General features: G+C 42.5%; 7 non-coding genes across 7 annotated transcripts; all 7 read right to left on the bottom strand.

Annotated features, from left to right (window-relative positions):
- Positions 1-565: 565 nt before the first annotated feature.
- LOC124608517 lies at positions 566-772 on the bottom strand. Its single transcript, XR_006979147.1, has one exon. It is a non-coding gene; the product is annotated as a small nucleolar RNA U3 (small nucleolar RNA).
- Positions 773-3182: 2410 nt separating this feature from the next.
- Positions 3183-3301, bottom strand: LOC124608625. Its single transcript, XR_006979239.1, has one exon. It is a non-coding gene; the product is annotated as a U5 spliceosomal RNA (small nuclear RNA).
- Positions 3302-4255: 954 nt separating this feature from the next.
- LOC124608537 lies at positions 4256-4462 on the bottom strand. The gene has a single exon (XR_006979164.1). It is a non-coding gene; the product is annotated as a small nucleolar RNA U3 (small nucleolar RNA).
- Positions 4463-6872: 2410 nt separating this feature from the next.
- Positions 6873-6991, bottom strand: LOC124608624. Its single transcript, XR_006979238.1, has one exon. It is a non-coding gene; the product is annotated as a U5 spliceosomal RNA (small nuclear RNA).
- Positions 6992-7945: 954 nt separating this feature from the next.
- Positions 7946-8152, bottom strand: LOC124608516. Its single transcript, XR_006979146.1, has one exon. It is a non-coding gene; the product is annotated as a small nucleolar RNA U3 (small nucleolar RNA).
- Positions 8153-10566: 2414 nt separating this feature from the next.
- On the bottom strand, positions 10567-10685 carry LOC124608623. The gene has a single exon (XR_006979237.1). It is a non-coding gene; the product is annotated as a U5 spliceosomal RNA (small nuclear RNA).
- A 954-nt stretch (positions 10686-11639) lies between these two features.
- Positions 11640-11846, bottom strand: LOC124608515. The gene has a single exon (XR_006979145.1). It is a non-coding gene; the product is annotated as a small nucleolar RNA U3 (small nucleolar RNA).
- Positions 11847-12877: the final 1031 nt, after the last annotated feature.

Below are 12877 nucleotides of genomic sequence, written 5' to 3'. Positions count from 1 at the left end.
CTAGACAGTTCTTTGTACGCAAAACTAGGCCACATCAGACGCAACGTGTATGTAGATGTATGGTGCAAGGGAAATATCCCCCTACTCCCACACATCTAATTAATACTAGTTGACAACAGAAATAAAATTTCTGTCGATAGTATTCGAACCAGTCTTATTCATTTGCCAATTTCATGCATTCCTTCTTGCAGATAACAGTGCCTTGCAAATCGCTCAATTCATGTTTGCTAGCCAAACGTGCTCCTCCTAAATGTTTCGTACATCATGCATTAGTGGTGATTATCAACACTGTGTTGTGTGTCAGCTTTTTATCGTCATCAATTGCACTCTTCTTGTGTTGCTCACTCAGTCTTGTAACTCAAAAGTACGTCGTTGTCATCCAAGCCTAGCACTTGGAGCAGGACAAATCAAATGGCTCGTCCCCGTGACACTCGAGAAACTTCCACAAGGCTTTCATGACATGTCGCAATCAAAGTCCTTCCCCAAGCTGCAGCGACATTTCTGCAACGACGCGGGTCCCGATACCAAAGGTATGACTTACGCTTCTGATCTATATAATAAAACCACCACTCGGAAAGCGCTATTCCCTTCCCACATCCCTCAGAATGTGGTGAACGATCATCGATTACAACCAAGATGCGATGAATCTCGATCGCAAGCCTCACGCTCAGGGAGAGTGCTACCACTCGTCATCGTGGTTACGTCTACTCCAGCTTTGAACTAGAGAGAGTTGAAGACATACTACAGAAATGATCCTGTGAAGTATGATCTTGCTTGCAAGCTATCACCGCTCGCTACTTATGCCACGAGACCGTCAACACGCCCTACGAGAATACGACACACTCTTCACATTTCGCGATTTACAAGCTCCGACATTCTGCAAAGAACCTACTTCTACTCTTACTTGGCCGCCATGATCTCGCTCAGCTATTTTGTGCGCTACCAGTGCTTCTTGCGTTCCGAAATGAGAGACCATTGCCTCAGGCGAGACTGTATGTAAACACCGCTTGCACCTCCGGCCGCTAGATGGCGGCCTGGGGCACATACAGTAGCATTCTACGGCGCAAGCAGACACGCCAAATAGCCACTGAAAGAGAAACACACAAGAGGGCATTCATAGGACTCTTGTGCTTTCTTTAAAACCGCCTCTCTCTTCGAAATTTTTCGCACAGCACTAGCTCATTCACCTCACTCTAACAGTGCGAACTCTTGTCGATATTTGGCCTCTTTCATGCATACTTCCTCTTTCGTTTCACTTTGCGTCTTACTTGATACCCGCCCTTGGAGCTGCTGACATACAATACTCGCAACAAATGTGTTTCTCTCTGTATCTCTTTTCGCCTATCACGAGTATTGCTTTTCCTCACATGGCAATTATGAAAACACCCACAGCTGAACAAACACTTCAATTCAGCGCCACGTCCATACTATCAATCATACACCAGTAATTTCACAGCTACTTGCTCCACTAATACATTTCTTATGTCTACTGTTAAACAGATGAAGAATCAAAGTATACAACAAGTCTCTATGAACATCACTGTCAGGACATTTTACAGACCTACGCATACCATGCCAATCTGTATGCTTCAACTATGATGGCCCATGTGCTATGAATACAGAAATTTCTCATAAAATAACAAATAATTTTACAACTATACAACTACTCCGACAAGCTCCTTACTAAAATGCTACATGTTTAGCAATCCCCCCATCATCTCAGAATAATCCCAAGCAGTGCTTTCATCCCATGAGCACTTCTTTGCAAGCAAAACCACAAACTACTTTTTATACTAGCTTCCTTGTCACAGTGAACAGGAAACTAATGCTAGTGCCTCAGTTTACTAAAAAGCTTCTTTTGCTTGCAACATATAAACTACCAACTTGAACCTCACACACACACACACACATACAGAAAACTTAATTCCACAGAAATTTAGGAGTAACAGTGGTTACCTCACATTTTCATACATACTCAAATAGCTACTTCTGTGCACTTCACACAATGTTCTCATCGTGTTCCACCAGAGAACACAGTTATCACTATGCATGGATTCTGGTAAAAGAGCATTAAAAAAACAAACAGCCTGATCAAAGTGATTATCTGCACATCCTCTGCCAATATCATGTCACTCTATACCCGAGGGAAACTAGAATGCAGGGAAAGGAGCTTTGTTGTGAGCACTGTGTTGGTATTTCATCATTTACTGACCAAAGTCTTCTCAAGCCAAGTATGCACCAGCTCTGTGTATGGCTGGGTCAATCAAGAGCCCCTATCAATTTTACTTAAAAGACAAGCAGCATCAACAACTCACAGGAGGCACTGAACATTTTTACCATTATCTGCACCACCTTCCACTGATTTACTGAAGAAGAAACTGCAAAGTCTGCCCAATTTTGTACACAAGTAATCTTGAAAACATTGGAGTCAACAGCAGATACATAGTTTCCAAGACTGTAGCTAGGAACAACCCTTCAATTTCAAGATTTATCTCTCACTGAGACACACCATACCCAAACTACACCTAGCAGGAAATTACTACTTACTTCATTTCTAGCTATTTATGTCATATTCAACAACTGTCTCTTTCTCACCTAAATCTTCTACACAACTGAGTACACTGTTATGAACAAACACATTATGGCAACAAGCCAGTGTCACTAATATCCACTCTATTGAAAACCATTTAAATACTCATCCTGCCCAACTAACCACCATCTTCGGCCCAAAGCTCACTCACATCATACCTACAAATCACAAACTTCTGTGGTAAAAATAATTTTGGGTTTCAAAACATAATCTACTAATCACATACCAGTATTTCTTACAAAGCCTATCATTCATCATTCACTTCAAAATATCAGTTTATATGCTGTTGTGCAACTGCAGTGCAAGTAAACACTCTCAAATCATCTAGAACTGAGGTACGGAAAGGGTTCACCAAGTGTTTCCAGGTAGTCCTGTAGCTCCCTCTCTGTCTTTACACAATCGTCTAACACACTGTACGCCATTTCAGGGCAAATGTACTTGTTTCATTATACTACGACACGGCCTATTACAATTTCAAATTTTAAAAAAACAAATATCTGCCTGATCCAACGTCATCCGCTACTCCACGCCCTTCATTCACACAACACAATCTACCTCTTGCTACTTACATTACGTTTTCACTTGTGATTATGGCTCAGCAATAGCCGAGCACTACGAAAAATACCTTATAGACTCATTTAATGTTCCCCTCCACGGAAATCTTTAGTAAAAGGCGAAAGATTTATTCGTTTTGAAGGGAAACCAGAGTGCCGATCAACGCCCTCACTTCAATACTTATGGCTGCTTCTCTATTACTTCTCCGCGAGAACGCGGAAAATTCTTTCCGTCTTGTCTACTTCTCTACCGTCAACAGACTTCCAGTGTCATGCAAGCACACACCCCAAACTAACTGTCAACGCTGAAACACGTGTCTGCCAAATGTCGTCGCTATTACTCTTTAGTTAACTATTTTCATCATTTCTGTCACCATTCAAGCTGCTTCATTACCTCACCTGCCGACAGATGGCAGCACGCCTAATTCCTGTCGGCGACTCACCGTCCGACATACAACGTCCGACACACAACTGCCCGCACTGCTCTGCATCTAACACTAATCTCTCTCCTCCCTACCACATTCGTTCACTGAAAAAAACTGACAACTAGACAGTTCTTTGTACGCAAAACTAGGCCACATCAGACGCAACGTGTATGTAGATGTATGGTGCAAGGGAAATATCCCCCTACTCCCACACATCTAATTAATACTAGTTGACAACAGAAATAAAATTTCTGTCGATAGTATTCGAACCAGTCTTATTCATTTGCCAATTTCATGCATTCCTTCTTGCAGATAACAGTGCCTTGCAAATCGCTCAATTCATGTTTGCTAGCCAAACGTGCTCCTCCTAAATGTTTCGTACATCATGCATTAGTGGTGATTATCAACACTGTGTTGTGTGTCAGCTTTTTATCGTCATCAATTGCACTCTTCTTGTGTTGCTCACTCAGTCTTGTAACTCAAAAGTACGTCGTTGTCATCCAAGCCTAGCACTTGGAGCAGGACAAATCAAATGGCTCGTCCCCGTGACACTCGAGAAACTTCCACAAGGCTTTCATGACATGTCGCAATCAAAGTCCTTCCCCAAGCTGCAGCGACATTTCTGCAACGACGCGGGTCCCGATACCAAAGGTATGACTTACGCTTCTGATCTATATAATAAAACCACCACTCGGAAAGCGCTATTCCCTTCCCACATCCCTCAGAATGTGGTGAACGATCATCGATTACAACCAAGGTGCGATGAATCTCGATCGCAAGCCTCACGCTCAGGGAGAGTGCTACCACTCGTCATCGTGGTTACGTCTACTCCAGCTTTGAACTAGAGAGAGTTGAAGACATACTACAGAAATGATCCTGTGAAGTATGATCTTGCTTGCAAGCTATCACCGCTCGCTACTTATGCCACGAGACCGTCAACACGCCCTACGAGAATACGACACACTCTTCACATTTCGCGATTTACAAGCTCCGACATTCTGCAAAGAACCTACTTCTACTCTTACTTGGCCGCCATGATCTCGCTCAGCTATTTTGTGCGCTACCAGTGCTTCTTGCGTTCCGAAATGAGAGACCATTGCCTCAGGCGAGACTGTATGTAAACACCGCTTGCACCTCCGGCCGCTAGATGGCGGCCTGGGGCACATACAGTAGCATTCTACGGCGCAAGCAGACACGCCAAATAGCCACTGAAAGAGAAACACACAAGAGGGCATTCATAGGACTCTTGTGCTTTCTTTAAAACCGCCTCTCTCTTCGAAATTTTTCGCACAGCACTAGCTCATTCACCTCACTCTAACAGTGCGAACTCTTGTCGATATTTGGCCTCTTTCATGCATACTTCCTCTTTCGTTTCACTTTGCGTCTTACTTGATACCCGCCCTTGGAGCTGCTGACATACAATACTCGCAACAAATGTGTTTCTCTCTGTATCTCTTTTCGCCTATCACGAGTATTGCTTTTCCTCACATGGCAATTATGAAAACACCCACAGCTGAACAAACACTTCAATTCAGCGCCACGTCCATACTATCAATCATACACCAGTAATTTCACAGCTACTTGCTCCACTAATACATTTCTTATGTCTACTGTTAAACAGATGAAGAATCAAAGTATACAACAAGTCTCTATGAACATCACTGTCAGGACATTTTACAGACCTACGCATACCATGCCAATCTGTATGCTTCAACTATGATGGCCCATGTGCTATGAATACAGAAATTTCTCATAAAATAACAAATAATTTTACAACTATACAACTACTCCGACAAGCTCCTTACTAAAATGCTACATGTTTAGCAATCCCCCCATCATCTCAGAATAATCCCAAGCAGTGCTTTCATCCCATGAGCACTTCTTTGCAAGCAAAACCACAAACTACTTTTTATACTAGCTTCCTTGTCACAGTGAACAGGAAACTAATGCTAGTGCCTCAGTTTACTAAAAAGCTTCTTTTGCTTGCAACATATAAACTACCAACTTGAACCTCACACACACACACACACATACAGAAAACTTAATTCCACAGAAATTTAGGAGTAACAGTGGTTACCTCACATTTTCATACATACTCAAATAGCTACTTCTGTGCACTTCACACAATGTTCTCATCGTGTTCCACCAGAGAACACAGTTATCACTATGCATGGATTCTGGTAAAAGAGCATTAAAAAAACAAACAGCCTGATCAAAGTGATTATCTGCACATCCTCTGCCAATATCATGTCACTCTATACCCGAGGGAAACTAGAATGCAGGGAAAGGAGCTTTGTTGTGAGCACTGTGTTGGTATTTCATCATTTACTGACCAAAGTCTTCTCAAGCCAAGTATGCACCAGCTCTGTGTATGGCTGGGTCAATCAAGAGCCCCTATCAATTTTACTTAAAAGACAAGCAGCATCAACAACTCACAGGAGGCACTGAACATTTTTACCATTATCTGCACCACCTTCCACTGATTTACTGAAGAAGAAACTGCAAAGTCTGCCCAATTTTGTACACAAGTAATCTTGAAAACATTGGAGTCAACAGCAGATACATAGTTTCCAAGACTGTAGCTAGGAACAACCCTTCAATTTCAAGATTTATCTCTCACTGAGACACACCATACCCAAACTACACCTAGCAGGAAATTACTACTTACTTCATTTCTAGCTATTTATGTCATATTCAACAACTGTCTCTTTCTCACCTAAATCTTCTACACAACTGAGTACACTGTTATGAACAAACACATTATGGCAACAAGCCAGTGTCACTAATATCCACTCTATTGAAAACCATTTAAATACTCATCCTGCCCAACTAACCACCATCTTCGGCCCAAAGCTCACTCACATCATACCTACAAATCACAAACTTCTGTGGTAAAAATAATTTTGGGTTTCAAAACATAATCTACTAATCACATACCAGTATTTCTTACAAAGCCTATCATTCATCATTCACTTCAAAATATCAGTTTATATGCTGTTGTGCAACTGCAGTGCAAGTAAACACTCTCAAATCATCTAGAACTGAGGTACGGAAAGGGTTCACCAAGTGTTTCCAGGTAGTCCTGTAGCTCCCTCTCTGTCTTTACACAATCGTCTAACACACTGTACGCCATTTCAGGGCAAATGTACTTGTTTCATTATACTACGACACGGCCTATTACAATTTCAAATTTTAAAAAAACAAATATCTGCCTGATCCAACGTCATCCGCTACTCCACGCCCTTCATTCACACAACACAATCTACCTCTTGCTACTTACATTACGTTTTCACTTGTGATTATGGCTCAGCAATAGCCGAGCACTACGAAAAATACCTTATAGACTCATTTAATGTTCCCCTCCACGGAAATCTTTAGTAAAAGGCGAAAGATTTATTCGTTTTGAAGGGAAACCAGAGTGCCGATCAACGCCCTCACTTCAATACTTATGGCTGCTTCTCTATTACTTCTCCGCGAGAACGCGGAAAATTCTTTCCGTCTTGTCTACTTCTCTACCGTCAACAGACTTCCAGTGTCATGCAAGCACACACCCCAAACTAACTGTCAACGCTGAAACACGTGTCTGCCAAATGTCGTCGCTATTACTCTTTAGTTAACTATTTTCATCATTTCTGTCACCATTCAAGCTGCTTCATTACCTCACCTGCCGACAGATGGCAGCACGCCTAATTCCTGTCGGCGACTCACCGTCCGACATACAACGTCCGACACACAACTGCCCGCACTGCTCTGCATCTAACACTAATCTCTCTCCTCCCTACCACATTCGTTCACTGAAAAAAACTGACAACTAGACAGTTCTTTGTACGCAAAACTAGGCCACATCAGACGCAACGTGTATGTAGATGTACGGTGCAAGGGAAATATCCCCCTACTCCCACACATCTAATTAATACTAGTTGACAACAGAAATAAAATTTCTGTCGATAGTATTCGAACCAGTCTTATTCATTTGCCAATTTCATGCATTCCTTCTTGCAGATAACAGTGCCTTGCAAATCGCTCAATTCATGTTTGCTAGCCAAACGTGCTCCTCCTAAATGTTTCGTACATCATGCATTAGTGGTGATTATCAACACTGTGTTGTGTGTCAGCTTTTTATCGTCATCAATTGCACTCTTCTTGTGTTGCTCACTCAGTCTTGTAACTCAAAAGTACGTCGTTGTCATCCAAGCCTAGCACTTGGAGCAGGCCAAATCAAATGGCTCGTCCCCGTGACACTCGAGAAACTTCCACAAGGCTTTCATGACATGTCGCAATCAAAGTCCTTCCACAAGCTGCAGCGACATTTCTGCAACGACGCGGGTCCCGATACCAAAGGTATGACTTACGCTTCTGATCTATATAATAAAACCACCACTCGGAAAGCGCTATTCCCTTCCCACATCCCTCAGAATGTGGTGAACGATCATCGATTACAACCAAGATGCGATGAATCTCGATCGCAAGCCTCACGCTCAGGGAGAGTGCTACCACTCGTCATCGTGGTTACGTCTACTCCAGCTTTGAACTAGAGAGAGTTGAAGACATACTACAGAAATGATCCTGTGAAGTATGATCTTGCTTGCAAGCTATCACCGCTCGCTACTTATGCCACGAGACCGTCAACACGCCCTACGAGAATACGACACACTCTTCACATTTCGCGATTTACAAGCTCCGACATTCTGCAAAGAACCTACTTCTACTCTTACTTGGCCGCCATGATCTCGCTCAGCTATTTTGTGCGCTACCAGTGCTTCTTGCGTTCCGAAATGAGAGACCATTGCCTCAGGCGAGACTGTATGTAAACACCGCTTGCACCTCCGGCCGCTAGATGGCGGCCTGGGGCACATACAGTAGCATTCTACGGCGCAAGCAGACACGCCAAATAGCCACTGAAAGAGAAACACACAAGAGGGCATTCATAGGACTCTTGTGCTTTCTTTAAAACCGCCTCTCTCTTCGAAATTTTTCGCACAGCACTAGCTCATTCACCTCACTCTAACAGTGCGAACTCTTGTCGATATTTGGCCTCTTTCATGCATACTTCCTCTTTCGTTTCACTTTGCGTCTTACTTGATACCCGCCCTTGGAGCTGCTGACATACAATACTCGCAACAAATGTGTTTCTCTCTGTATCTCTTTTCGCCTATCACGAGTATTGCTTTTCCTCACATGGCAATTATGAAAACACCCACAGCTGAACAAACACTTCAATTCAGCGCCACGTCCATACTATCAATCATACACCAGTAATTTCACAGCTACTTGCTCCACTAATACATTTCTTATGTCTACTGTTAAACAGATGAAGAATCAAAGTATACAACAAGTCTCTATGAACATCACTGTCAGGACATTTTACAGACCTACGCATACCATGCCAATCTGTATGCTTCAACTATGATGGCCCATGTGCTATGAATACAGAAATTTCTCATAAAATAACAAATAATTTTACAACTATACAACTACTCCGACAAGCTCCTTACTAAAATGCTACATGTTTAGCAATCCCCCCATCATCTCAGAATAATCCCAAGCAGTGCTTTCATCCCATGAGCACTTCTTTGCAAGCAAAACCACAAACTACTTTTTATACTAGCTTCCTTGTCACAGTGAACAGGAAACTAATGCTAGTGCCTCAGTTTACTAAAAAGCTTCTTTCGCTTGCAACATATAAACTACCAACTTGAACCTCACACACACACACACACACACATACAGAAAACTTAATTCCACAGAAATTTAGGAGTAACAGTGGTTACCTCACATTTTCATACATACTCAAATAGCTACTTCTGTGCACTTCACACAATGTTCTCATCGTGTTCCACCAGAGAACACAGTTATCACTATGCATGGATTCTGGTAAAAGAGCATTAAAAAAACAAACAGCCTGATCAAAGTGATTATCTGCACATCCTCTGCCAATATCATGTCACTCTATACCCGAGGGAAACTAGAATGCAGGGAAAGGAGCTTTGTTGTGAGCACTGTGTTGGTATTTCATCATTTACTGACCAAAGTCTTCTCAAGCCAAGTATGCACCAGCTCTGTGTATGGCTGGGTCAATCAAGAGCCCCTATCAATTTTACTTAAAAGACAAGCAGCATCAACAACTCACAGGAGGCACTGAACATTTTTACCATTATCTGCACCACCTTCCACTGATTTACTGAAGAAGAAACTGCAAAGTCTGCCCAATTTTGTACACAAGTAATCTTGAAAACATTGGAGTCAACAGCAGATACATAGTTTCCAAGACTGTAGCTAGGAACAACCCTTCAATTTCAAGATTTATCTCTCACTGAGACACACCATACCCAAACTACACCTAGCAGGAAATTACTACTTACTTCATTTCTAGCTATTTATGTCATATTCAACAACTGTCTCTTTCTCACCTAAATCTTCTACACAACTGAGTACACTGTTATGAACAAACACATTATGGCAACAAGCCAGTGTCACTAATATCCACTCTATTGAAAACCATTTAAATACTCATCCTGCCCAACTAACCACCATCTTCGGCCCAAAGCTCACTCACATCATACCTACAAATCACAAACTTCTGTGGTAAAAATAATTTTGGGTTTCAAAACATAATCTACTAATCACATACCAGTATTTCTTACAAAGCCTATCATTCATCATTCACTTCAAAATATCAGTTTATATGCTGTTGTGCAACTGCAGTGCAAGTAAACACTCTCAAATCATCTAGAACTGAGGTACGGAAAGGGTTCACCAAGTGTTTCCAGGTAGTCCTGTAGCTCCCTCTCTGTCTTTACACAATCGTCTAACACACTGTACGCCATTTCAGGGCAAATGTACTTGTTTCATTATACTACGACACGGCCTATTACAATTTCAAATTTTAAAAAAACAAATATCTGCCTGATCCAACGTCATCCGCTACTCCACGCCCTTCATTCACACAACACAATCTACCTCTTGCTACTTACATTACGTTTTCACTTGTGATTATGGCTCAGCAATAGCCGAGCACTACGAAAAATACCTTATAGACTCATTTAATGTTCCCCTCCACGGAAATCTTTAGTAAAAGGCGAAAGATTTATTCGTTTTGAAGGGAAACCAGAGTGCCGATCAACGCCCTCACTTCAATACTTATGGCTGCTTCTCTATTACTTCTCCGCGAGAACGCGGAAAATTCTTTCCGTCTTGTCTACTTCTCTACCGTCAACAGACTTCCAGTGTCATGCAAGCACACACCCCAAACTAACTGTCAACGCTGAAACACGTGTCTGCCAAATGTCGTCGCTATTACTCTTTAGTTAACTATTTTCATCATTTCTGTCACCATTCAAGCTGCTTCATTACCTCACCTGCCGACAGATGGCAGCACGCCTAATTCCTGTCGGCGACTCACCGTCCGACATACAACGTCCGACACACAACTGCCCGCACTGCTCTGCATCTAACACTAATCTCTCTCCTCCCTACCACATTCGTTCACTGAAAAAAACTGACAACTAGACAGTTCTTTGTACGCAAAACTAGGCCACATCAGACGCAACGTGTATGTAGATGTATGGTGCAAGGGAAATATCCCCCTACTCCCACACATCTAATTAATACTAGTTGACAACAGAAATAAAATTTCTGTCGATAGTATTCGAACCAGTCTTATTCATTTGCCAATTTCATGCATTCCTTCTTGCAGATAACAGTGCCTTGCAAATCGCTCAATTCATGTTTGCTAGCCAAACGTGCTCCTCCTAAATGTTTCGTACATCATGCATTAGTGGTGATTATCAACACTGTGTTGTGTGTCAGCTTTTTATGGTCATCAATTGCACTCTTCTTGTGTTGCTCACTCAGTCTTGTAACTCAAAAGTACGTCGTTGTCATCCAAGCCTAGCACTTGGAGCAGGCCAAATCAAATGGCTCGTCCCCGTGACACTCGAGAAACTTCCACAAGGCTTTCATGACATGTCGCAATCAAAGTCCTTCCACAAGCTGCAGCGACATTTCTGCAACGACGCGGGTCCCGATACCAAAGGTATGACTTACGCTTCTGATCTATATAATAAAACCACCACTCGGAAAGCGCTATTCCCTTCCCACATCCCTCAGAATGTGGTGAACGATCATCGATTACAACCAAGATGCGATGAATCTCGATCGCAAGCCTCACGCTCAGGGAGAGTGCTACCACTCGTCATCGTGGTTACGTCTACTCCAGCTTTGAACTAGAGAGAGTTGAAGACATACTACAGAAATGATCCTGTGAAGTATGATCTTGCTTGCAAGCTATCACCGCTCGCTACTTATGCCACGAGACCGTCAACACGCCCTACGAGAATACGACACACTCTTCACATTTCGCGATTTACAAGCTCGGACATTCTGCAAAGAACCTACTTCTACTCTTACTTGGCCGCCATGATCTCGCTCAGCTATTTTGTGCGCTACCAGTGCTTCTTGCGTTCCGAAATGAGAGACCATTGCCTCAGGCGAGACTGTATGTAAACACCGCTTGCACCTCCGGCCGCTAGATGGCGGCCTGGGGCACATACAGTAGCATTCTACGGCGCAAGCAGACACGCCAAATAGCCACTGAAAGAGAAACACACAAGAGGGCATTCATAGGACTCTTGTGCTTTCTTTAAAACCGCCTCTCTCTTCGAAATTTTTCGCACAGCACTAGCTCATTCACCTCACTCTAACAGTGCGAACTCTTGTCGATATTTGGCCTCTTTCATGCATACTTCCTCTTTCGTTTCACTTTGCGTCTTACTTGATACCCGCCCTTGGAGCTGCTGACATACAATACTCGCAACAAATGTGTTTCTCTCTGTATCTCTTTTCGCCTATCACGAGTATTGCTTTTCCTCACATGGCAATTATGAAAACACCCACAGCTGAACAAACACTTCAATTCAGCGCCACGTCCATACTATCAATCATACACCAGTAATTTCACAGCTACTTGCTCCACTAATACATTTCTTATGTCTACTGTTAAACAGATGAAGAATCAAAGTATACAACAAGTCTCTATGAACATCACTGTCAGGACATTTTACAGACCTACGCATACCATGCCAATCTGTATGCTTCAACTATGATGGCCCATGTGCTATGAATACAGAAATTTCTCATAAAATAACAAATAATTTTACAACTATACAACTACTCCGACAAGCTCCTTACTAAAATGCTACATGTTTAGCAATCCCCCCATCATCTCAGAATAATCCCAAGCAGTGCTTTCATCCCATGAGCACTTCTTTGCAAGCAAAACCACAAACTACTTTTTATACTAGCTTCCT

This window comes from Schistocerca americana, chromosome 3 (genome assembly GCF_021461395.2).
Source record: "Schistocerca americana isolate TAMUIC-IGC-003095 chromosome 3, iqSchAmer2.1, whole genome shotgun sequence".
NCBI lineage: Eukaryota > Metazoa > Arthropoda > Insecta > Orthoptera > Acrididae > Schistocerca > Schistocerca americana.
The sequence above is the reverse complement of the archived record's forward strand: the minus strand, read 5'-3'. Positions and strand labels throughout refer to the sequence as shown.